The following is a 27,452-nucleotide window of genomic DNA, read 5'->3' as shown; positions in this document are numbered from 1 at the left end:
CTAGATCTGAGTTTAAAATATTTTGGAGCATATATTCTATGTCATACTGGCCTTATCCACATTCAAAAAAAAAAAATTCCTAATGTAATACAGCAGGGGACATCTCAGTTTGTTTGGAGAATATCTCGTACGTTTTATCGGCCTCATGCATAGAGTTGAGCCACCCCCGTAGTGTTTGGGTTCGGTTCGTCGAACACCGGCGTGTTCGCCGAACTGTTCATCGAACTGTTCGTCGACCACCGTTAAAACCAATGGCAGGCAAACAAAAACACATAGAAAACACCTATGTCCAAAAGCTGACAAACTGCTCAGAAGACACAACTAACACATGGAAAAGTGACAAATACATATAGTCATGCGAAAAGAAAAGAGGTGGAGGAGCAAAAGGAGAGGGAGACACAGATATAGGCATGTCATGCCCTTCTAAAATCAAGAAAGGCTGGAGTAAAAATCTAAAATCAGCCTACCAACACCCAGACGTCGTGATAAGAAAATTAAAAAAAGAAATATGTTTAGGTAGAATGGCGGTTCCATTAAGAACACTTTCCTTACAAGACGTAGTGGTATCCCCGTTGGGAGTTGTGCCAAAAACGGAACCCAATACATTCGGACTAATTCACCATTTGTCATATCCAAGGGGCAGGTCAGTAAACGACAACATCGATGTGGAACCAAGTACAGTAGTATATACTGTACATCCTTTGACAAGGCAATCAGGAGGATCAAGAAGTTGGGAAGGGTCACCCTAATGGCCAAAACAGACATTGATGCGGCGTTCCGGTTACTTACTACCTGTGCCTCCGAACAGTGTCCACCTATTGGGCTGCTTCTGGGAAGGAGCATACGATATAGATCGCTGTTTGCCCATGGGGTGGTCCAGATCCTGCTCACTATTTGAGGCGTTTAGTTGCTTCCTCGAATGGGTTGTAATGGACGTTTCTAAGGGGGCACATATTATCCATTACCTCGACAACTTCTTATGCCTGGGCCCAAAAGATTCGCCACAGTGTGAATACACGCGGTAGTCCACCTGTGAGAAGGAGAGAGCTGGAGGGAGAGCGGACACCACAGAGCCGAGGGGTTAGATGGAGAACGGAAGAAGGAAAGAGGGCGAGGGAGGTAAGGGAGTACAGTGGAAGGCCGACCTGAGCTCCCCCACATTCCTGCTGGGCGGGGAACAGCCCTGGGAAGAAAAGTTGCTTACGCATCCCTTTGAGGTTACGGGTGCAAGCGGGCAGAGGGACTACGCTGAAGTGCGATGCCGACACGGCCAGTCCGTTCCTGCCCGTGCGACCTCCATGTCGCCGGGTTTGTGCCAGAGCCGCGGTGGACCCTGACGGCCAGCCCCCCTCTCCCAATACTGGTGCCTGTCCGCTGATGGGTCGCTGGTAACATCTACAGAAGAAAGACCATCTTCCAGCCAAACTAAGATGTCTACTTCTTTTCGTGGACAATGTGATATGATCCCTTTCTTACGGACACGCCCATCGCTACAAATTCCAGATGAGGCACAAAAACAGCAGGTGCTTCAACGGATATCAAGTGCTCCTTCAAGTGGGCTCTCCTCCACCTCAACTTCAACATCACAAATACTCCAGTCCTCAGAGGTGTCACCCCAATCGCACTTGCTTCCTCACAGCTCCCAAGTCTCCAGCTGCCCGTCTGAGTATGGGGTAACACAGCTGTTTACTCATACTATAGCCTGGGAAACGGAGGTCTGCTCCAGAGCTTCTGATAATCCAGATGAGGAAATGATCTGCACTGATGCCCAGAATCATTATGAGTCGGATCCAGGACCAGATGAAGAAGGTTCTGAGCATAATGTAGACCCTCATTCCCAAACTGTAACTCCTGTTGGTGGAGACAATGATGAAGACGATGATGAGACTCAAATACCTGATTGGAGCGACAACTTTACTTTTCGGTCAGGGCAGGAAGAGGTTGGCTCTGAGGACGACGGGTATGAGAACACACAGGGTGATGATGACGAGGTTGGAGATCCCACTTACTGTCAACCCACAGTCAGCCAGTCGATGAGGTCAGCAGAGGAGGTGGAGGAGGATGCTATTGATGACGAGGTTAGGTTGCGCCTTCCTGGACAGAGACGGAGTACTGGAAGCACGTCAACAACAGCATCCTCAACCACAACTCTGACTCTGACCACAAGTCGTGGTGGCTCTTCAGGTCGCATGGGCTCTAAGCCTTGCATAGCCTGGGCATTTTTTCAGATTGATAAGGATGACCCAACTCATGTTATCTGTAATATTTGTCACCAAAAGCTAAGTAGAGGCCAAAAAATCCATAGTTTGAGTACTTAATGCATGAACCGTCACATGGATATGAAGCATAAGTTGCAGTGGGAAGCTCACTGTGCTACAATGCGGCCTAGCGGGCCGGGCCAACCACCGTCTGCCCCATCTTGTGCATCCGCGGCCTCTTCATCCTCTGTGACTGGGGGGACAGCAGTCACACATGTTTTTGGACGCAGACCTGCCACCTCTTTACCCGCAACAGCCAGTGTGATTGGCAGGTCATCATTTCATTTGGAAGTGGAAACATCAGCTGGTGTTGAGCGCTCTCCGACATCGAGAGCACCACCTTTGGATCAAGGCAACCTAACTTTTCCGCCTGCATCTTCCTCACAGACCGGCAGTTTGCCGGGGACACCCTACTCAACCCCGTCTAAGCACAACAGCCAGCCCTCGGTCCCTCAGATGTGGACAAGTAAAAGACCATTTCCTCCTAGCCATGACAAAGCTAAGAGGTTGAATTTCACCATCTGCAAGCTGTTGGCTACAGAAATGCTGCCTTTCCGCCTGGTGGACACAGAGGATTTTCGAGACCTTATGCTCGTCGCAGTGCCCCAGTACCAGATGCCCAGTCGGCACTACTTCTCAAAGAAAGGTGTGACTGCGCTACACCAGCATGTCGCACACAACATCATCGCTTCTTTGAGAAACTCTGTGTGTGACAGGGTGCATTTCACCACAGACACTTGGACGAGTAGGCATGGACAGGGGCGTTACATGTCACTGACTGGGCACTGGGTAACTATGGTGACAGCAGGACAAGGGGCTGCTGTCCAAGTCTTGCCGTCCCCACGAGTTGTGCGTCAATCCTCTTTATCTCGAAGTTCCTCCACTGCTTCTGCCTCCTCTGTCCTCCACCTGCACCCAAAGCCTGTCTGGTAATGCCACCCACTTTCTAACTGCGCAGAAGCAATCCTGCACACCTCCTTACTATGCTGGCAGCAGGGCTCAACGGCATCAGGCGGTGTTTACTTTGAAATGTCTGGGAAATGTCACACAGCTGAGGAGTTGTGGTCAGCTCTGGAGACCCAGTTTCATGAATGGTTGTCTCCACTGGACCTGCAACCAGGGAAGGCCGTGTGCGACAATGCTGCAAACCTGGGTGCGGTCCTTCGCCGGGGCAATGTCACACACGTGCCTTGTATGGCTCACGTGTTGAACCTGGTTGTCCAGCAATTTTTAGCCCACTATCCCGGACTAGATGGCCTTCTGCAGAGGGCATGGTCGCTGTGTGCTCACTTCCGCTGTTCGCATCCTGCAGCTCAACGACTTACATCTCTACAGAAGTCGTTGGGCCTGCCAGTTCACCGGCTGAAATGCGATGTGCCACACGGTGGAATTAAACTCTGCACATGTTGCAGCGACTGTGGCAGCACCGACAAGCCCTGGTGCAATACGTTCTGACCTATAGCCTGGGCCAACGAGATCCAGAGGTGGGGCAAACCACGATGCAGGAGTGGTCTCAGATCAGGGACCTATGCACCCTTCTGCACAGTTTTGAAATGGCGACGAAGATGTTTAGTGCTGACGATGCCATTATCAGCATGACTATTCCGGTGATTTACATGCTGGAGCACACGTTAAACAGAATTCGGAGTCAAGTGGTGGGACAAGAGGAGGTGGCGGAAGTAGAGGAGGAGTCGTATGCGGAAGGGATAACATCTCCAAGGTCCAGACGGTCGGCAGCACCAAGGCGGCAGGCATGGGAGGGTGGGGGAGAGGGATTAACCAGGGCGCATGGTAGCAGCCAAACTGTTGAGGAAGGTGCAGGAGCCGAGGAAGAAGTGGAGGACGAACTGGCGATGGGCATGGAAGACTCATCAGATGTGGGAGAACTTGATCACATTTCTGTTGTGCGAGGTTGGGGGGAGAGGGCAGAGGAAGGAAGCATGATTCTTACCTCGCTACCAACACAACAAGGACTTGGTCCTCCTGGATGCGCAAGACACATGAGTGTCTTCTTGCTGCACTACCTGCAACATGACCCTCGGATTGTCAGAATTCGAGGTAATCCCGACTACTGGGTTGCCACACTCTTAGATCCCCGGTACAAAAGTAAATTTGCCTAAATAATTCCTGCCATAGAAAGGGATTCACGCATGCAGGAGTATCAGCAGAGGCTGTTGCAGAATCTTACATGTGCTTTTCCACAAAACACCAGTGGTGCACGTAGTGAATCTCACAGTTCTAACTTGCCAACCGTGGGACTGTCGAGTCTTTATCACTCAAACCGTAACAGTAACACAGTATCTGCTGGTAACAGCAATTTTGTGGAATCGTTTCACCACTTTTTTAGACCATCCTTTGCAAGGCCACAGGAGACAAGAAGTCTGACACATAGTCAATGCCTAGAGAGGATGGTACAGGAGTATCTCCAAGTGAACATCGAGGCCATGACTGTGTCACTGGACCCTTGCTCATTTTGGGCTTCCAATCTGGAAAAATGGTCGGAGCTCGCCACTCACGCCTTGGAGATCTTGTCATGCCCTGCAGCCAGCGTTCTCTCTGAACGTGTGTTCAGCGCTGCTGGTGGTATGCTGACAGATAAGCGCACGTGGCTGTCCACTGAGAATGTAGACAGACTCACGTTCATAAAGATGAACAAATCATGCATCCGCAAGGACTTTTCTACCCCTGTGTCATCCTGGGGAGACTAAAAGCTTGAGGATTTGGTAAAATCACCTCACCAACCGTTTTAAGCAACTCTGGGGCAATTGATGCCACTTAAGTGGTGTCTGTGCCACAATTTTTGGAAAAAATGGAGACTCTTTTTGGAGTCCCCTTGCTGTGTTTTACGTGACGTTGGCATTGTCAATTCCAGGTGGGTTGGGTCACTCCCCCCCCTTTTAACCGTAAGAAACTACATACACTATGGCTTGGGGTAACACAGATGGTTGAGTCTGAAGAGCTGTTTACTCAGAGGTCTGCTCCAAAGCTTCAGTGTCTGCTAGTCAGTGTAGTAGCCCAGCTCTGAAGCAAGCTACACCGCCTGTGTATCTAATAAGAATTTTTAACTGCATCTAGCCTAGGCAATACTTTGGTTGTAGTAGCCCAGCTGTGAAGCAAGCTGCACCGCCTGTGTATCTAATAAGAATTTTTAACTGCATTTAGCCCAGGCAATACTTTGGGCATAGTAGCCCAGCTGCGAAGCAAGCTGCACCGCCTGTGTATCTAATAAGAATTTTTAACTGCATCTAGCCTAGGCAGACTGTGGGGACCCCCAACCAAACCCAGACGCTCAGCCCCCCTACCGCCCCCCTTTCCTTGACAATACAATAATGTAACTCTTACAACTGGATGGGTGAGGATCGGTCACAGCTTTATTATCTCTTTATACTCATTCCATTAGAAAGGCATTTTATTTCTAAAATAATTCAGCTTGTTGCAGCATGCCCTGTGTCTCCACACCGGCAAGTTGGCCAAAAAGTGTAACTCTCCAACATGTCCTTTCTATTTCCAGGCCATGGAGGATCCTGCATACTCGTATGCAGGACTCTGACCCCCATCCATCACTCTTAACACTTGTTCCACTCCGTCCTGGAGTCCAGACAGGAATATGTCCAGTCTAATATCCATTAAGTGAACACCGTCGGGCCGTATGAGGCCTGCTTTATCTCCTTCCAGTTGTTGGTGTCGTATCACTACACCGCCTCTGTCTCTTCTAAATTTTGCCATCCGAATATTTATTACCCGCCTTGTCCGTTCGATGGCCGTGATGTCTTGCGCACCTTGCCATACCGCTATCGGCACAATCTCTGACCATACTATAGTTAGTTTTGTGAAAAATTCTCTGAAGCGCTCAGTGTCTAGTTTCATTATTGCCATTAGTTATGCACTCTTGTGATGACCTAGGTCGTTTCCCCTGGCCTGTATAACTAAGATGACCGGACCTCTTGCCTCTCTCCCTACCTTGATTACCTCCATTAGTACCTGTGGCCATTGCAGGCCTCTAATACCTCTCCAGTTGAAATATGTGTTATGAAACTCTAATTTCCTCGCGCCTGGGTGGACTTTCGCCCTTTTCTCTGCCCAATATATATACGAGTGGCCTATCACCCACACTGTTGGCTTAGCATCACCTGTAAAAGAAACAAACCACGTTAGGATAACAAGTCCGGTCTTATGTATCTCGCCAAACACGTGGATCGCCATCTCCCTATCCTCTGAACTTCCGTTTCTGACAGTCCTGCTCTTGCTGCTTCTGTGGCCGTGCCTATGCGGAATGAGTGTGTCCCGTAATCTTTGGGGTGGTTCCCTGCCGATGTTAGGCATTTATTAAATATAGCTTGGAACTGGTATCTTGATAATGGTGTTCCATCAATGTGTGATAGGAAGAAATTACTTTGTGATCTGATGGTTATATATGTTTTTACTATTGTTACCCGACTCAGTGTACCGTTTGTGGGTTGTAGAAGTACCCAAGTGCCCCTGCCCGCTGGAACCTTTTTCGATTTGCGTATGCGTAGACGTATTGCATTATTGGCTATGACTACGCCCTGGTGTAATAAGCCTCCACTGGTGGTAATTTTGGATTGAGGGACTAATTCGCTTATGCATAGCGCCCCGAAGAAAGCGATCGCAAATGCAGTAGACAGTAGTGTTGCTTTAAATTGTGAGTGTCATGTTAATGGTGTTAGGGATATGATGTGAGAAATCAGTTTCAGTGACACGGGACGGGATGTCTACACTCCTGACTTGGCTGACCCCTTTTCCACCCTTTTATGGTTTGTCTGATGATGAATCTCTTTGTCACATCTCCCCAATTCAGTAGTTGGAAGTGAAATGCTACTCCGGTCAGACACCGCTGCGCTGACGCCCCTGATATGCCCCTCATCATTAGCTGGTGGAGAAATTCTATGGTGACTTGTAATCTGGCTTGTTCACATGGGTCAACTGGTCTGCCTGCTACTAGTCGTGTCCACTCTTCCCATGCCTTACCGCATGCTTACCACGTCGACGACTGTTGCCCGATGGGTGGGCGTTGGGGAGGAGCTCTGTGAAAATCTGCCAACTGAATTGTGATAAAGCGTTAGCAGCAGCGTTAGACCCCTCAGCATCGTGGCTAGCGTGGACCCATACATTGTGTTTTAGGCACAGGAATGCTAGCCGGCGTAGCAGGCCTAGCACTGGGAGAGACGATGATGCCATCTTATTAATGCAGTGCGCTAGGCTGGTGTTTTTTGTTATGAAGCGTATATTTTTGTTAGCCAGGCGCGTGCCCCATATTTCTATTGCTACCACTATTGGGAAGAGTTCCAGGAGTGTCTGTTTTTTTGTCAGCACTTGTTCTGCCCAATACGGAGGCCATAAGCTTGTACTCCATTGGTTATTTAGTATCGCTGCATATCCGTACAGATGGGCTACTCCAATGAGTAGCAGACACTGCTACAGGCCCAAAAGATTTTACTTGGCTAGATGCAGTAAAAAATTGTTATTAAATACAAAGGTGGTGTAGCTTGGTACAGATGGGCTACTACAATGAGTAACAGACACTGCTACTATGCCCAAAAGGTTTTACTTGGCTAGATGCAGTAAAAAATTGTTATTAAATACAAAGGTGGTGTAGCTTGGTACAGATGGGCTACTACAATGAGTAACAGACACTGCTACAGGCCCAAAAGTATTTACTTGGCTAGATGCAGTAAAAAATTGTTATTAAATACAAAGGTGGTGTAGCTTGGTACAGATGGGCTACTGCAATGAGTAACAGACACTGCTACTATGCCCAAAAGGTTTTACTTGGCTAGATGCAGTAAAAATTGTTATTAAATACAAAGGTGGTGTAGCTTGGTACAGATGGGCTACTACAATGAGTAACAGACACTGCTACAGGCCCAAAAGTATTTACTTGGCTAGATGCAGTAAAAAAATGTTATTAAATACAAAGGTGGTGTAGCTTGGTACAGATGGGCTACTACAATGAGTAACAGACACTGCTACTATGCCCAAAAGGTTTTACTTGGCTAGATGCAGTAAAAAATTGTTATTAAATACAAAGGTGGTGTAGCTTGGTACAGATGGGCTACTACAATGAGTAACAGACACTGCTACAGGCCCAAAAGTATTTACTGGGCTAGATGCAGTAAAAAATTGTTATTAAATACAAAGGTGGTGTAGCTTGGTACAGATGGGCTACTACAATGAGTAACAGACACTGCTACAGGCCCAAAAGTATTTACTGGGCTAGATGCAGTAAAAAATTGTTATTAAATACAAAGGTGGTGTAGCTTGGTACAGATGGGCTACTACAATGAGTAACAGACACAGCTACAGGCCCAAAAGTATTTACTGGGCTAGATGCAGTAAAAAAAATTTATTAAATACAAAGGTGGTGTAGCTTGGTACAGATGGGCTACTACAATGAGTAACAGACACTGCTACAGGCCCAAAAGTATTTACTGGGCTAGATGCAGTAAAAAATTGTTATTAAATACAAAGGTGGTGTAGCTTGGTACAGATGGGCTACTACAATGAGTAACAGTCACTGCTACAGGCCCAAAGTATTTACTGGGCTAGATGCAGTAAAAAATTATTAAATACAAAAGGTGGTGTAGCTTGGTACAGATGGGCTACTCCAATGAGTAACAGACACTGCTACAGGCCCAAAAGTATTTACTGGGCTATATGCAGTAAAAAATTGTTATTTAATGCAAAGTTGGTGTAGCTTGGTACAGATGGGCTACTACAATGAGTAACAGACACTGCTACAGGCCCAAAAGTATTTACTGGCCTAGATGCAGTAAAAAAATGTTATTAAATACAAAGGTGGTGTAGCTTGGTGCAGATGGGCTACTCCAATGAGTGACAGACACTGCTACAGGCCCAAAAGGTTTGACTTGGCTAGATGCAGTAAAAAATTGTTATTAAATACAAAGGTGGTGTAGCTTGGTACAGATGGGCTACTACAATGAGTAACAGACACTGCTACAGGCTCAAAAGTATTTACTGGGCTAGATGCAGTAAAAAATTGTTATTAAATACAAAGGTGGTGTAGCTTGGTACAGATGGGCTACTACAATGAGTAACAGACACTGCTACAGGCCCAAAAGTATTTACTGGGCTAGATGCAGTAAAAAAATTGTATTAAATACAAAGGCGGTGTAGCTTGGTACAGATGGGCTACTACAATGAGTAACAGTCACTGCTACAGGCCCAAAAATATTTACTGGGCTAGATGCAGTAAAAAATTATTAAATACAAAAGGTGGTGTAGCTTGGTACAGATGGGCTACTCCAATGAGTAACAGACACTGCTACAGGCCCAAAAGTATTTACTGGGCTAGATGCAGTAAAAAATTGTTATTTAATGCAAAGGTGGTGTAGCTTGGTACAGATGGGCTACTACAATGAGTAACAGACACTGCTACAGGCCCAAAAGTATTTACTGGCCTAGATGCAGTAAAAAAATGTTATTAAATACAAAGGTGGTGTAGCTTGGTACAGATGGGCTACTCCAATGAGTGACAGACACTGCTACAGGCCCAAAAGGTTTGACTTGGCTAGATGCAGTAAAAAATTGTTATTAAATACAAAGGTGGTGTAGCTTGGTACAGATGGGCTACTACAATGAGTAACAGACACTGCTACAGGCTCAAAAGTATTTACTGGGCTAGATGCAGTAAAAAATTGTTATTAAATACAAAGGTGGTGTAGCTTGGTACAGATGGGCTACTACAATGAGTAAAAGACACAGCTACAGGCCCAAAAGTATTTACTGGGCTAGATGCAGTAAAAAAATGTTATTAAATACAAAGGTGGTGTAGCTTGGTATAGATGGGTTACTCCAATGAGTGACAGACACTGCTACAGGCCCAAAAGGTTTGACTTGGCTAGATGCAGTAAAAAATTGTTATGAAATGCAAAGGTGGTGTAGCTTGGTACAGATGGGCTACTCCAATGAGTAACAGACACTGCTACTATGCCCAAAAGGTTTTACTTGGCTAGGTGCAGTAAAAAATTGGTATTAGATACACAGGTGGTGTAGCTTGCAACACAGGCTACTCCACTGACTAACACACACTGCTAGAGGCCCAAAAGGATTGGCTTAGCTAGATTTAGCCAAATGCTGTGAAAAACACTTGCACAGCACTGGCACAGACCTGCCTGGCAAAAAGTGCTAGGAACTGCTGTAACCTGGCACTCAAAAGGGCTGCAATTACAACTAGTCCCTACTCCCTAAACCTATCTGTCTATTTAAGAGCAAATTCGCTTGCAATTCACACAGTTACAAAGTATAGCGCCCACAGCAGCAGCGGTGCCGTCTAACACTCAGCTGCAGCAGTGATAAAATGGTGGCGACGGGGAAAATGGCTGGGTCTTATAGGGCAAGGACATGTGACATACACAGCCAATGACACATGCCCTTGCTTGTGTGAAAAAAAAGCAATTCGCTGCGTGTGTGCGCTGCTGATAGGCTGACAGACTGCACCTCCCCACTGTAAATGCGGGAAAGAAAAAAAAAATGGAGATCGGCATTATTTCTGCAGAGATCCATCCCCTGCCCCTCCCCCCACCCACTCTACACTGAAACTGTCTATTAACATTGATTAACAGTATTACTGTGAAAAAATCCAGTTACGATTTTGGTGCACGAACTGTTATCGAACATAACCTCGAACAGCCGGATTTTTTGCAAATCGTTCGGGTTCGTCGAACGGCTCGAACACCGCCCAAAACAGCTCGAATTTGAGATTGGTGAACAGTTCGAGTCGAACACCGCTCATCTCTACTCATACACACTAACAAATTTATTTTGTCTGTTAGTAACGTTATACGCCAGGCCATATCTTACCTTGTCATTTAGTGTTGTTGAAATTCAGGTGTGTGCTGAGCTATTGCACAGGAAAAAAACATATTTTTCTTTAGTTAATTGTGTGCTCCTACCACTGTATCTGACCAACATGAGTGGGAAAAAGAGAGGTCGTGGTGGAAGGAGGAATAGGCTTGGTGTTCAAGGTGTACGTGGGGTACGTGGTAATGTTAGTGAAAGCACTAGTGAACCAACACAAACAGGTCCTATCCAAAGACAACTGATAACTTATGTTAGTGGACGGCCTACTGCATTCCCTTCCTTTGGCAGCCGCACAACGAAATGCCTTGTTGATAAGGCCCAGAAAGAGCAGGTGCTCCAGTGGATGGCAAGCTCTGCTTTCAGTGCCCTCTCCCCTTCTTCCTCCACCTTATATCACATGTAGTACAGTCAACAGAGGTGACACCCCAATAACCCATGCTTCCCCCCACATCACAACTGGCCAACTGCCCAACTGACTGTAGCAAACCACAGATGGGCGAGTCTGTAGAACTCTTCACCCATTCTACACCATGGGCATCGAAGTGTACTCCAAACAGTCACAAAGTAAAGGGGAGGAAAGCACCTGCACCGATGCCCACATTTTTTTTAGCTTGGATTCGGGGCAGGACGAAGTAGGGTCTGAGCAGGTTCCTGACCCTCGTCACCAGACGTTAACCGCAGGGAAGAGAGGTGATCCCGATGAGACTCAGATACCTGAGGCTCATGCGGACTATACTGTGCTGTCAGGGCAACAAGAGGAGAGGGGTCACTCTGAGGGTGAGGAATGGGATAGCACATTGGATGATGACGAGGTTGAAGATCCTACTTGGTGTGAACCAGAGTTACGTAGCCGAGTAGCTCATCTGAGGAGGTGGAGGAGGAAGACGAGGAGGTTACATTTTGCCCTATGGCACAGACACGGAGTGATGCAAGCACGAGGAGCACTGCATCCTTAGCCACAACCGTGGCTGTAGCCAGCAGCGGTCACGGGTCTGCAGCTCGCAGGGGCTGCAAGGGTTGCCTAGCATGGGCCTTTTTCGTCACTGCAAAGGATGAGCCAACTCACGTTATCTGCAAACTTTGCGATAAAAAACTCAGTAGAGGGAAAAACTGCAATAATTTGACTACTACATTCATGAACGTTCACATGCTCAAACGACATTCTTTACGCTGGGAATCTTACCGCGTTGTAATGCGGACCAGCGCACCTCAACAGCCATCAGCTGCCCCGTCGAATGCATCCGCTGCTTCTTCCTCCTCCTCTGTTACCGTGCCAAGTATTGTCACGCAGGTCTCCCATCGCAGAAACTCCGGTTCTTTACCCGCTCCAGTCAGGCTGAGTTACAGCCCGTCAGCTGTAATGTAAGCGGACACGCCTGCTGTGTTTGTTTCACCGAGCACACCGCAAGTTTATCAACCCACCGTAACATCTGCACCTCACTCTTTTTCCACCAGTTTTTCCGGTTCACCATACTCTGCCCTCTCTCAGCACCTTAGCCAGCCCTCGGTCCTGCAGTTATGGTCACGTAAAAGATTGTTTCATCCTACGCATGACAAAGCTAAGAGGTTGAACTCCACCATCTCCAATCTGTTGGCCACAGAAATTCTGCCTTTCTGACTGGTAGATACAGACGGTTTCCGAAAACTGATGGCCGTCGCAGTTCCCCAGTACCAGTTGTCCAGTCGCCATTACTTCCCTAAGAAAGCTGTGCCTGCACTACACCAGCATTTCGCAGACAACATCACCCGTTCCTTGTCTAAATCCACATGTGCTTGGGTGCATTTCACCACAGACACCTGGACGAGTAAGCATGGCCAAGGGCGTTACATCTCGCTGACTGGGCACTGGGTGACTCTAGTGGCTGTGGGGGCAGGTGGGGAAAGGGCTGCTCCACAAATCTTGGAATCTCCAAGGCTTGCAGAAGAAACCTCTGTATTTCCCACTTCCTCTGCTGCTTCTGCGTCCTCCACCTCCTCTACGGCCTCCACCTGCGCACTCAACCTCTGCCTTAACGAGACACGCGTTCCAAGGGTGCGGAGCGAGTACACACCACCTCCGTACTGCGCAGTCAGGGCTCACCGTAATCAGGCAGTCTTCAAATTAATATGCCTTGGAGATCGCAGTCATGCAGGTGAAGAGTTGTGGACAGCTCTCCAGGCTCAGTTTGAGCAATGGCTGATTCCACTGAACCTAGAGCCAGGGAAGGCTGTGTGCGATAATGGTGCGAACCTGTTAGCGGCCGTAGGACGAGGCAAGCTCGCACACGTGCCTTGCATGGCTCACATCCTCAACCTGGTGGTACAGCAATTCCTCCACCACTATCCGGGCCTGGATGAGCTGCTTCACAAAGTACGGAAGCTGTGTGCTCGCTTCCGCCGTTCGCACCCCTCATGTCATCGACTTGCATCGATACAGATGTCTTTGTCCGTGCCAGTTAACAGGTTGATCTGCGATGTGCCGACGCTGTAGAATTCCACTCTGCACATGTTGCAGCGACTGTCCAAGCAGCAACGAGCTCTGACGCAGTATGTCATGACGTATAGCTTGGGGAATCGCAGTACGGACTTGGGGCATATCACGTTTGCGGAGTGGGAACAGATTAAGGACCTCTGCACCCTTCTAAATGGTTTTGAAATGGCTACTAAACTGGATAGCGCTGACGATGCCATCATCAGCATCACTATTCCAGTCATATACATGCTGGAGCAAACTTTGAATAACCTGCGGGCAGGAGGTGGTGGCCCCAGAAGAAGAGGAGGATGCGGAAGGGGTACCAATGTCTCAAATTTCCAGACTGTCGTCACACAGGTGGATGCCAAGTGACGGTGGATTACAGCGATCGAGAGGAAAACTGTTAGTGAAGGTGCAAGAGCCGAGGAACTAATGGAGGAGGGAGAGGTGATGGCCGAGCAGCTGTCAGAGGATGAAGAGGATAATCATCTCCTCTCGTGTGAACATGGTTGGCAGGAGGGGACAGAGGAAACAAGCATCAGTATTACTCAGCCCACAATACAGCCTGGCTTTGGATCTCCTGGAAGAGCCCGACATATGAGTGCCTTCTTGATGCACTATCTGCAACATGATCCCCGTATAGTTAGGATTCGAAATAATGCTGACTACTGGGTTGCCACTTTATCCACATTATAAGAGTCAATTTTGCCAGATGCTTCCCGCCCTGGAAAGGGACCCGCTTATATTGGAGTATCGAAACAAGCTTTTAAGCAACTTTAATAGAGGTTTTTCCCAAGATAACAGTGAGGCACGCAGTGTGCATCGCAGCTGTAGTCTTTCAACCTCCAGCACGTCAGTTCGTCAACGCCAAAACATTAGCAGCAGAGTAAGTGGCAGAAGCAATTTCTGGGAGTCCTTTCACACATTTTTTGCACCAGCTCATGCACCAGCACAACAGAGTACAAGTCTGACACGTGGTGAACGACTGGAGAGGATGGTGCAGGAGTATCTAGAGTTCAATATCAATACCACCAGGGAGGGTTTGGACCTTCAAAAATGGATGAATGGCCTGAGCTCGCCTCTCATGGCTTGGAGGTTTTATCATGCCCGGCAGCCAGCGTTCTCTCTGAACGTGTCTTCGGCGCTGCTGGTAGCGTCTTGACGGATAAGCGCACCCGGCTGTCCCCTGAAAGTGTAGACCACCTAACTTTCATCAGGATGAACAAGTCATGGATCTCCAAGGACTTTTGCACCCCAATTGCAGACTGTACAGAGTAGGCGATGTTGTTGTTTTGAGCATGCTGCATTGATCTTTTGAAATTGCAGTCTGTGATATGGCTTCTGTGCCTGCTCTTGCTGCTGCTGCAGGTTTTAGACCCTAATTTTGGGAAATGAGGATAATTCTGATTGTGTCTCCATCCGTTGGGTTGGCTGTAGTGGGACAGGTTTGGGTCTGCGTTCAACTACTTGTAGTCTGATGACATTGATGCCACTTCGGTGGTGTTAGGCCCTCATTTAGGACAATGTGAAAACTCCTGGTTAGGTCTCCATCTCCTGGGTTGGCTGTACTGGAAGAGGTGTGGGTCTTATTTACACTATTTGTACAGTAGTGAAATTGATGCCACTTTGCTGGCATCTGCCACTAATTTTTTTAAATGTGGGGAATCCTGATTGGGTCTCCATCTATTGGCTTGGCTGTAGTGGAACTGGTTTAGGCCTCCTTTGCAATACTTATACTCTAGTGAAATTGATGCCACTTTGGTGGTGTTAGGCCCCCATTTAGGGCAATGTGAACACTCCTGGTTAGGTCTCCATCTCCTGGGTTGGCTGTACTGGAACAGGTGTGGGTGTTCATTACACTATTTCTACTGTAGTGAAAATTGATTACACTTTCCTGGTGCCTGCCAATAATTTTTGGAAATGTGGGGAATCCTGAATGGGTCTCCATCCATTAGGTTGACTTTAGTGGAAGAGGTTTTTGTCTCCTTGCATTTCTATAGTTATACTGTAGTGAAATTGAGCATTTGGTGCAGATATTATTCTCCCCAAATGGGTACACAAACATGATAAACTCTAAATTGATTTTCAATAAGCAACCATCAGCCATCCCATCAAACACCTCTGCTGCTTTTTCCTCCTCCTCTGTTACTGTGCCCAGTTGTGTCACGCAGGTGTCAGACAGAACCAGCTGTATACCCGCTGCAGTCAGGCTGAGTGACAGCCCTTTAGCTGTAAGTGAAGCGGACATGCCTGCTGTGTTTGTTTCTCTGAGCACACCACACGTTTCTCAATCCACCGTAATATCTCCGCCTGCACCTCACTCACGGTCTATCGATTTGTCCGTTTCACCGTACTCTGCCCTCTTGCAGCATTGCAGCCAGCCCTCAATCCCAATGTTGTGGTCACGTAAAAGATTGTTTCATCCTACACATGAGAAAGCTAAGATGTTGAACTCCACCATCTCCAATGTAATGGCCATGGAAATGGTGGTCTTAGGCCCTATTTTTTTTAAATGTAAACACTTCCGATTGAGTCTGCATCTCCTGGGTTGGCTGTAGTGGGACAGGTATGAGTCTGCGTTAAACTACTTGTAGTCTGATGACATTGATGCCACTTTGGTGGTGTTAGGCCCTCATTTAGGGCAATGTGAACACTACTGGTTAGGTCTCCATCTCCTGGTTTGGCTGTACTGGAAGAGGTGTGGGTCTTATTTACACTATTTGTACAGTAGTGAAATTGATGCCACTTTGCTGGCGTCTGCCACTAATTTTGTTAAATGTGGGGAATCCTGATTGGGTCTCCATCTGTTGGGTTGGCTGTAGTGGAACCTTCCTGTTCTGCAGTCTAAGTTGTGTAAGGTTGCGTACCAGTCCTTGCTGCACTCCTGATACAGACTCTGCCTGCTGCACTCCTGATACAGACTCTGCCTGCTGCACTCCTGATACAGACTCTGCCTGCTGCACTCTGATATGAATAAAGAGAAAGTTTCAGCTCACCCCTGAGATGTAATCCCAGTCTGGCATGGAGCACGGAGTCCTTGCTGCTGCACAGCGCCTGGGTCAATGAGGAAGTGAAGATGGATCCAGCTCAATACACCAGGCAATTGATTAAAATTCAACAATCTTTATTGGCAAATCCTTTTAAAAATTTGTAGAAAAAACAAAAAATGGACATCTCAGACGACAAAGCATATGTCATGGGGTGGTGTGTATAAAAAATTCCATACGCGTTTCGAGTAAAAAAAACTCTTGAACTTAGCCAGTGTTCAAGAGTTTTTTTTTACTCGAAACGCGTATGGCATTTTTATACACACCACCCCATAATATATGCTTTGTCGTCTGAGATGTCCATTTTTTGTTTTTTCTACAATTTTTAAAAGGATTTGCCAATAAAGATTGTTGAATTTTAATCAATTGCTTGGTGTGTTGAGCAGGATCCATCTTCACTTCCTGCTGCACTCTGATACAGACTCTGCCTGCTGCACTCCTGATACAGACTCTGACTGCTGCACTCTGATACAGACTCTGCCTGCTGCACTCTGATACAGACTCTGCCTGCTGCACTCTGATACAGACTCTGCCGCTGCACTCTGATACAGACTCTGCCTGCTGCACTTCTGATACAGACTCTGACAGCTGCACTCTGATACAGACTCTGCCGGCTGCACTCTGATACAGACTCTGCCGCTGCACTCTGATACAGACTCTGCCAGCTGCACTCTGATACAGACTCTGCCAGCTGCACTCTGATACAGACTCTGCCTGCTGCACCATCTAGTCTGTCCTACTGGGTCCAGCTGCTGCGCATCCGTTGGTCTGTCCTGGAGTGGCACCTGACGTTCATCGGGAGCCAAGTTTAACTTCACCATCAGAAGCTGTAGTGGACAGTCCTGTGCTCGCTTAGTCACGCCCCTCCAGGCTCTCCGGGGTCCGTGCCACAGTGGCACCACAAACCACGTCCGTGACAGTGCGCCCTCGCAGGCAGGGTCCTCTCTCATGTTGTACCAATCGGTGACCCCTTTTGACATGTAAAGCGCAACTGAAAAAATGTAGCTGTCACAGTAATAATAATTATAGTACTTGTACTCTGGGTCAATTGATGGCACTTCCCTGGTGTCTACACCTAATTTGATGTGTTTTTGGTCCCGTTTCAAGGTTTTGTATATGCAGTTTTTTGGTCCCTCCATTGACTCCTATGGAATTCGGAAATGTTGGATGAACATTCGGCGAACTTTTCCTAACTGAACATTGAAATGTTTGCTCATGCCTACTGCCTATTTCCTAAAAAGAGACAGAAGATAGGTGCAGGGAAAAGAACAATAACAGCTAAGAGATTAACCCTAGCTGGTCTTTCACTGACTGGCTTAAACTACAGCAGTATGGCTGGACATCCAAATGAAACTACCACCAGCAGGAAATACCAGCAAGGGGGAAGTATATAAAGCCGCACCCTATAGGTGATAGGGCGGATAAATAAGTAAAAACACCTGTCACCCTAGAGAAGCCAACCAGAAAGCATTGGCTCAAGGGTTTGAATCCAGATGCATGACACAAAGACTCTGCACATTTTCAAACAATGAGGGAAAAAACAAACCAGCAAAGCTTCCAATTACCCTCAATCAGGAAACATTTAAGGTCCGTTTACAGGGCCGCCCTCAGGGCATTACTGCCCTTACTGGCGTATGGGGCCCAGTGAGCAGAGAGGGCCCAGTCGGGTCCCCGTTCTTCTGCTCACCGAGCCCCAGCAGCAGGATGCCGTTTTGGTTACTGAACATGCATCCTCGGACGCATGTTCACTTTAAATCTATTGCCGTGCGGGAAGCTTCGCAGGCTGGCAGCTGACGTCAGCACACACGTCGCTGGCATATGACGTCACTGTCATGAGTCACCAACCGTTCTTCGGGTGATGGGAGAGCCTAGTGCCGCTGGAGGTTAGAGTAGAGTAGGGCCTGGCCAGAAGAGTCTACCTTGTCCTGGTGGTGCCTTAAAAAATCTTTTGGCCAAAACAAAAGCTGCTGGCTATGTATGTGATATGGTGTTTGATGGGAACTGTTAACGTGTGATTAGTGAAGACGTGGTGCAGAAAGTAGAGTTTATCCAAGAGTGGACAGTGGGACTGTGGAAGGTTCGAGGGATGAGGCTCAGCTGGGGTGGAGGCGGAGCCTGTGCGCATCTCAAGGGGGCCCGAAAATTTTGCCACATAGATTTACCAGCGGCATGATACAACTACCAATGGGTAAACTGTTAATGATCGACGGTCATTTGACTGACAGTTTACACAGGCAGACTAAAGAAAATGACTCGCACAGAGATTTATAATAGATTGCTCAGTGCGCATAGGCTCCTATAGTTCTCGGCAGTGCAAGTCCTGTTTACACAAGAAAATACACAGTTGAGAACGATGATCTTTTACTCTGCGTAAAACATTATTTCACGGTATGAACGTGCTCGTTCATCGGGTGATTGACAGTCTGTTTACCAACTGTTTTTAAAGGGACTCTGTCAGCACAGAATGACAGTTTAAACTAAGTCCTGCTGCTCGGTGCTTCTTCGCGGGGCCAGTCATTGAAATACTCCTTCCCATCTGCTTGTTTTCCCTGTATCTCCACCCATTCTCTTCTTTGATTGACAGCACTGGCTTTATAGAACCAGAGAGGGGTGAAGATGGAAACCAAGTAGATGAGAAGGTGTATTTAAATCATTGGTCACGCCATGAAGCATAAATCAATTGTATATGGTTTGAACAGTCATTTAGTCCTTTTAACAATGCTCGTTCATGATTATCTTGCAGTGTAAATGCCCCTTAAAAGTGGTTGTCAATTACTATATTTCCACCAGTAAAATAATAATACCAATACTTACCTTCAGTGCCAGCGTCATTCCAGCCTGTCGGCAATGATTCCCCCAGGGATTGTGTGACATTGTTATGTCACACGATCCCTGCAGCCAATCAGCAGCAACTTCACTGACCCTTCCTTTGGATGTAATTGATATTCAGAGATAATAGGAAAGTAGCCACAACTCTCACTTTCTCCAGATGTCTGATTTGTTTGAAGGAGGGGACAGTGAAGCGGCAGCTGATTGGTCGCAGGGCTCAAGTGACATAATGTCACGTGGGCCCCGGGAGAGACAATGCCATTATTGCTGGAATGGTGCCAGCATCAGAGGTGGGTATAAGTGTTATTATTTTCCTGGGGGAAGCATAGTGATGGAGAAGTGGTTGTCTGAGTAGTGGGCAACCCCTTTAAGTCAGGAGTGTGAACAAGCATTGAGGACTCATGACATATGGTAAAGCACATGGAAGGAGCCTCAGTCTGCATCCACACTGTGACTGAAAACCCGCAGCAGCTCTGTGCCACACTGGTCTTTCCACTGTTTCCCTGCACAATCACTTAATCTTGCAGAGAAACAGCTGTTTTTACCTGCAAAACTGGGTGGCCACAACTGTGGTCTTGCAGTTGAAACAGCTGTTTCTCTGCAAGATTAAGTGATTGTAAATGCTGCGTTTGAACACAGTCTCATCGGGGTTATTTTGCTGTAGGTCTTTTCTAACTTTCCTCTACAAAAGTAATTTTGCTTTCTATAATAATGTTTTATGTAAAAAGTGGAACAATATAGACTAATTAAAGCACCACCGACATTTTTTTTTATTGCTTCGCTGGAGTGGTACTACTAATGTAAGGTTCCCACGCTTAGTCTTATATTTATCTGCCGCCATCTACAGGTGCATCTCACTAAATTAGAATATTATCAAAAAGTTAATTTATTTCAGTTCTTCAATACAAAAAGTGAAACTCATATATTATATAGAGTCATTACAAGCAGAGTGATCTATTTCACGTGTTTATTTCTGTTAATCTTGTTGATTATGGTTTACAGCCAATGAAAACACAAAAGTCATTATCTATGTAAATTAGAATACTTTATAACAACAGCTTGAAAAATGTTTTTAAAATCTGAAATGTTGGCCTACTGAAATGTATGTTCAGTAAATGCACTCAATTCTTGGTCAGGCTCAATTTGCATCAATTACTGCAATTACTGGTGTCTCTCGTCTTCCTCTTGACAATACCCCATATATTCTCTATGCGGTAAAGGTCAGGTGAGTTTGCTGGCCAATCAAGCGCAGTGATACTGTTGTTTTTAAACCAGGTATTGGTACTTTAGGCAGTGTGGAGAGGTGCCAGGTCCTGCTGGAGAATTAAATTTCCATCTCCAAAAAGCTTGTCGGCAGAGGAAAACATGAAGTGCTCTAAAATTTCCTGGTAGACGGCTTAGCTGACTTTGGTCTTGATAAAACACAGTGGACCTACACCAGCAGATGACATGGCTCCCCAAACCATCACTGATTGTGGAAACTTCACACTAGACCTCAAGCAGCTTGGATTGTGGGCCTCTCCACTCTTCCTTACAGACGCTGAGACCTTGATTTCCCAAGGAAATGCAATGACTGCCTTCTGGACATCTCGACAGATGACCGCCTTCTGGACATCTGTCAAGTCAGCAGTCTTCCCCATAATTGAGCTTACTGAAACAGACTGAGGGATCTTGTTAAACGGCTAGGAAGCCTTTGCAGGTGTTTTTGTTAATTATTCAAATTTACTGAGATAATGACTTTTGTGTTTTCATTGGCTGTAAGCCATAATCATCAACATTAACAGAAATAAACACTTGAAATAGATCACTCTGTTTGTAATGACGCTATATGAGTTTCACTTTTTGTATTGAAGAACTGAAATAAATAAACTTTTTGATGATATTCTAATTTAGTGAGATGCACCTGTATATCATTTTTCCACGTAGCTCTCTTCGGTCTCCAGCAGTTTGTGACTTGCTGGACAATCCAGTGTTTTCTGGAGTGAGCTGGAAGTCTATGAGAGCCTTGTTCTGACCTTGTTCTGGCTCTCAGACTTGTATTGAGAGCTTGTGACTATTACCTCTGACTTACGGTCAATCAGAAGTTGTGGTCGCAAGATGGCACCATTGAACCGGTGGGCACTGGAAAGAGCTGAAGACAGCGGGTAGTAAGTATATTAATAGGTGCAGGGATCTTGCATTAGTAGTAGCACCACTCCAGCTTTGCAATAAAAATACGCTGGAGTGGTGCTTTAGGTAATACACAGTTAGGTCCATATATATTTGGACAGAGACAACATTTTTCTCATTTTGGTTCTAGACATTACCACAATGAATTTTAAACAAAACTATTCAGATGCAGTTGAAGTTCAGACTTTCAGCTTTCATTTGTGGGTATCCACATTAAAATTGGATGAAGGGTTTAGGAGTTTCAGCTCCTTAACATGTGCCACCCTGTTTTTAAAGGGACCAAAAGTAATTGGACAATTGACTCCAAGGCTATTTCATGGACAGGTGTGGGCAATCCCTTCGTTATGTCATTCTCAATTAAGCAGATAAAAGGCCTGGAGTTGATTTGAGGTGTGGTGCTTGCATTTGGAAGGTTTTGGTGTGAAGTAAACATGCGGTCAAAGGAGCTCTCCATGCAGGTGAAACAAGCCATCCTTAAGCTGCAAAAACAGAAAAAACCCATCCAAGAAATTGCTACAATATTAGGAGTGGCAAAATCTACAGTTTGGTACATCCTGAGAAAGAAAGAAAGCACTGGTGAACTCATCAATGCAAAAAGACCTGGGCGCCCACGGAAGACAACAGTGGTGGATAATCGCAGAATAATCTCCATGGTGAAGAGAAACCCCTTCACAACAGCCAACCAAATGAACAACACTCTCCAGGAGGTAGGAGTATCAATATCCAAATCTACCATAAAGAGAAGACTGCATGAAAGTAAATACAGAGGGTTCACTGCACGGTGCAAGCCACTCATAAACATCAAGAATAAAAAGGCTAGACTGGACTTTGCTAAAAAAAACATCTAAAAAAGCCAGCACAGTTCTGGAAGAACATTCTTTGGACAGATGAAACCAAGATCAACCTCTACCAGAATGATGGAAAGAGAAAAGTATGGTGAAGGCGTGGTTGTCACGGGTGTGTCGCCACGAAGATCGTCACGAGTACACAGCCTGACTTCTCGCAGCTGACTTGTTGGTGCTTTGTGTTTTTCGGCAGTGAGGGAGTTAATTCTCTCTCTCTCTGTGCTAGACGAGGTCCAGCCTCGCCCAGCTGCAATCAATACTGCTGTAGTGAGACTCCTTCAAATGCCTGCTGGTCTGTTTGGGAAGTGTCGGTGAAAGCATTTCATTCAGACTAACAGAGCGGATCGTGGTGTTTGGAGTTTCTGAGATAAGTGTATTTGGAGTGTTTTTATTACAGAATTTACTCCATTGGCTTATCTCTCTGGTTTGCCAATTAATAACCGGGTTATGCTTAGCTAACCAAGGAAGGCCCAACACTATAGGAGTGGGAAGACCCTCCAACACGTAGCAAGACAACAGTTCTTTATGTATCGCCCCCACTTGAAGTTTTACGTCATGCACAGCTTGCAAAAAACTTCCCTGACCGAGAGGCCTGGCATCGATCGAGAATATGGGGATGGGTTTAGCCAACTCACTCAATCGCATACCTTGAACCCGGGCAAACCGAGCATCAACCAGATTAGCCCCGGCCCCACTATCCAGAAGAACAGATATCCTCTCAGTTCTCGTACCCACCACCACCTCCGCCGGTACGAGAAACTGAGATGAACCTAGGGACGAAATACCTACTCCCAGATTGCCGTCCACCACACAACCTGGGATCAACAGTTTTCCGACGACTCTTCACTCTGCAAGGGACGGGATGGACACCCCCCAATAAAATGTCCCTTTCTCCCGCAGAAGAAACACCTTCCTGTCTTATGGCGCACCACCGGTCCCCTCCCCCGAAATGATGTCCCTCCTAATTGCATAGGCTCCTCTGGACTGACCAGGGGAACCACCATATGAGGGGACCTTGTAGGAGGTGGAGTCATCACAGGGGGTAGAGTTATCCCGCACCTCTCCCGAAGCCGTCTGTCAACGCGAATAGCAAGGGCCATAGCGGCTTCCAGTGACGCGGGAGAGTCATACTGTGCCAACACATCCTGTAATTTGTCGGATAAACCATGACAAAACTGGCTCCTAAGAGCCGGGTCATTCCACTGGGTGTCCGTGGCCCACCTACGGAACTCCGAACAGAATTCCTCTGCCGGACGATCTCCCTGCTGGATCCTACGTAACTTAGACTCAGCAAGGGAGATCCGATCTGGGTCATCATATACGAGTCCCAGAGCAGCGAAAAACCTATCCACTGACTGGAGAGCCGGGGAGCCCGGGGGAAGAGAGAACGCCCAAGATTGTGGGTCCCCTTGTAGGAGCGAGATGACAATTCCCACCCTTTGTTCTTCACTCCCCGATGACCGAGGCCGCAGCCGAAAGTACAACTTGCATGCCTCCCGGAAAACAAAAAACTTGTCCCGCCCCCCAGTGAACCTGTCAGGGAGAGCTACTTTAGGTTCTGGTCTGGCTTGCTCCTGAGGATGCAAAACCTTGGACCTAACGTCCGCCAGCTCCATGGACAAACTCTGCAACTGCCGAGCTAGACCGGCTACTGGATCCATGGTAGCTGGAGAAAAACTAAGTGGGTCGGTGAAAATGTCACGCTGTCTCTGTATACTGGAGGTAGGGGGCCTAAGCTGACCCTAAGCTGGGGCCCTGACTAGTCCCTCAACCTGGAGGTACTGTTAAAGGTACAGAGGTCCAGGCCGCCAGCGTAACCCCTACCTCCTGAGGATCCCTGCACCTAAGTAATCTAGTCCTGAGAAGGACCCCGATCACAACAAAAGGGGACAAGTAATAATATGCCCACACACAGTACTTAAACGAACGAGACCGTACAAGGGAAAAACCAAAACCACCTTGCATACAACAACTACACAACTACAACAGAGGGAACACCAACGGGAAAGGAGATAAATGATAAAGCGAGGAAGGGAAAAAACACTCCAAATACACTTATCTCAGAAACTCCAAACACCACGATCCGCTCTGTTAGTCTGAATGAAATGCTTTCACCGACACTTCCCAAACAGACCAGCAGGCATTTGAAGGAGTCTCACTACAGCAGTATTGATTGCAGCTGGGCGAGGCTGGACCTCGTCTAGCACAGAGAGAGAGAGAATTAACTCCCTCACTGCCGAAAAACACAAAGCACCAACAAGTCAGCTGCGAGAAGTCAGGCTGTGTACTCGTGACGATCTTCGTGGCGACACACCCGTGACAGTGGTACAGCTCATGATCCAAAGCATACCACATCATCTGTAAAACACGGTGGAGGCAGTGTGATGGCTTGGGCATGCATGGCTGCCAGTGGCACTGGGTCACTAGTGTTTATTGATGATGTGCCACAGGACAGAAGCAGTCGAATGAATTCTGATGTATTCAGAGCCATACTGTGTGCTCAGATCCAGCCAAATGCAGCCAAACTGGTCGTCGTTTCATACTAAAGATGGACAATTGTGGCGCCCCTGAGGGTTCGGTCGCCACAGAGGTGTTGCATCTCAGCCAGAGATGTGGCATCTCACTCTCAGGTAAGGAAGGAGTACAGCTCAGGACCCTAACACCTGCATCCAACACACCACTCCAGGCCAGCAGGAGGGGCAAGATGCCTCCCACGTACTTGCTGAGCCCCTTTCCTGGCTGGAGTAAGGGGAACCACATAGTGGGTGTGGGTGGAGGAAGTAGTTAAGTGGAGCACATAGAAGGAAGATATAAAATAGAGAAGCCATCTTAGAAAGAGAGATTAGTCAGAGGAGGAAAGTGACAGGAGCAGAGGCTCTGCAGGAGCTCTGCTCCAGAGGCGGGCCTAGACAGTGAGGCCCAAGGCTGAGAGGAAGAAGAGAAGGAGAGGAGAGGTAGCAGGAAGGCTCCAGGAACCAGAAGAAAGGATCCCAGGGGTACGGGCAGTGCGAGAGGCCACACGTACACCCGAATCTGCCGGGAGGTGGAGGGGTCAGGCTGCATACAGGGAACCGGTCCCTCAACTAGTAGAAGATTGCACGTCTTAACTAGAAACCGGAGGCTGCAGTATTTCATGTCCTGTAGCCAACACTCCATACCAGTCTCACCAGGAAGGTAGCTATATAGGACCCAGGGGACGGAACAGACGTCGCCCGTAAAGGGACACTTGGTATGAGGTTCAGGGAGACAGTCAGAGAGAAGACACAGAAGGGGGTCCTGCTATGTACTCCGGAGCTACCTGGGGGTGGACTGAGCCCCTCACTGAGTAAATGCAGCACGGCACGGGAAGTTACTTTGACGTCTGTAACTTGGACTGCAAGAACCGTGAGTAAAGACCCTGGAACTGCACCACCTTGTCTCTGTGTTTTTTGCTGCGACATCACTCCCTGCACTACAACGCCTAGCACAACCTGCAACATCTACACTGCCCTGGAGCTAAGCTCTTCCTGTGGAGAGCCACACCATCCCTGCTGCAGTAACATCAGCTTCAAAGGACCTGCTCCGCAGCGGCGGCTCCCTTTAGCCGCATTCCACAGGTGGCGTCACGAACTTTAATATAAACTCTATAAATCCCCTATACATAACCCCTTTTATTGACCGCCCTGAGTCACGGACCGGGTCACCGCCACTGTGACATTCCCCCAGCATCTACCGGCCCAGCACCGGGTACCCCACGGCCCAGGGGGCGCATCACAATGACCCAAAACATAAAGCCAAAGCAACCCAGGAATTTATTAAAGCAAAGAAGTGGAAGATTCTTGAATGGCCAAATCAGTCACCTGATCTCAACCCAATTGAGCATGCATTTCACTTGTTAAAGACTAAACTTCATACAGAAAGGCCCACAAACAACAGCAACTGAAAACCACCGCAGTGAAGGCCTGGCAGAGCATCAAAAAGGAGGAAACACAGCGTCTGGTGATGTCCATGAGTTCAAGACTTCAGGCAGTCATTGCCAACAAAGGGTTTTCAACCAAGTACTAGAAATGAACATTTTATTTACAATTATTTAATCTGTCCAATTACTTTTGGTCCCTTTAAAAACAGGGTGGCACATGTTAAGGAACTGAAACTCCTAAACCCTTCATCCAATCTTAATGTGGATACCCTCAAATGAAAGCTGAAAGTCTGAACTTCAACTGCATCTGAATTGTTTTGTTTAAAATTCATTGTGGTAATGTCTAGAACCAAAATGAGAAAAATGTTGTCTCTGTCCAAATATATATGGACCTAACTGTATATATACTGTATATTATGTGGTGCACATTGATACAGATTTAGAATGTGCCCACTAGATGGTGCTGTAAACCATAAAACATGGTGCGGGTTAGGCGTGTCTCAGTATTATGCTGGTTCCTGTATATCCTATATACTTGTTTTGCTTTTCAGCCGTGACCTTAGGACATTGATGTTCTCATCCTGTATAAACCCCACTATGGTATACTAACCAAGTATAAGATAAAACAAAGAGCCCCATTCAGTGTGTGTACAGTAGCATTGACTCTAACGTTTGTAGATGATTGATTTGACATCAGAGGCTTCTTCATTTATCTTGTGAACTTTCCTGATACATTTAATGTCCCATTTACCACAGACTATTCCTAGAGACAGCTGGACAAATGAGAAATACTTACCAGAGCAGGCTCGTCCACACCTTCTGTATGGACCGTGGTATTTAGTGTGTTTGTACATAGTCTTGGTTATGCAATCCTTAAAGGGGAGGTCTTATTACACAACCATGTTTAGAGTGTCATGTTACATTCTATGTCTCCAGGGTTTGCGCACAGTTAGAGGACATATTCCTGTAGCCTGGCCTTTAGCTATAAATTGGGAGTAGTAGATTGTGGAGAGAATCTGCACTTTAACCCTTTCACCCCGTAGCCTGTTTTCACCTGACTGACCCTGCCAATTTTTAAAATTCTGACCACTGTCACTTTATGAGGTAATAACT

General features: G+C 46.9%; 1 protein-coding gene across 1 annotated transcript in view; it reads right to left on the bottom strand.

Annotated features, from left to right (window-relative positions):
* LOC141151177 (flavin reductase (NADPH)-like) overlaps positions 1 to 27,221 on the bottom strand; it is a 56,366-nt gene extending 29,145 nt beyond the window's left edge. The window contains exon 1 of the mRNA XM_073637034.1: positions 27,136 to 27,221. The gene's annotated coding sequence lies outside the window, so the exon portion shown is untranslated. The remainder of the gene's footprint in view (positions 1 to 27,135) is intronic.
* Between the last annotated feature and the right edge of the window lie 231 nt (positions 27,222 to 27,452).

Source organism: Phyllobates terribilis, unplaced genomic scaffold (assembly GCF_046119375.1).
Source record: "Phyllobates terribilis strain yellow unplaced genomic scaffold, ASM4611937v1 Scaffold_1__5_contigs__length_1240528914, whole genome shotgun sequence".
NCBI classification, from domain to species: domain Eukaryota; kingdom Metazoa; phylum Chordata; class Amphibia; order Anura; family Dendrobatidae; genus Phyllobates; species Phyllobates terribilis.
Note: the sequence above shows the minus strand (reverse complement) of the source record. Positions and strands in the feature narration are given on the sequence as shown.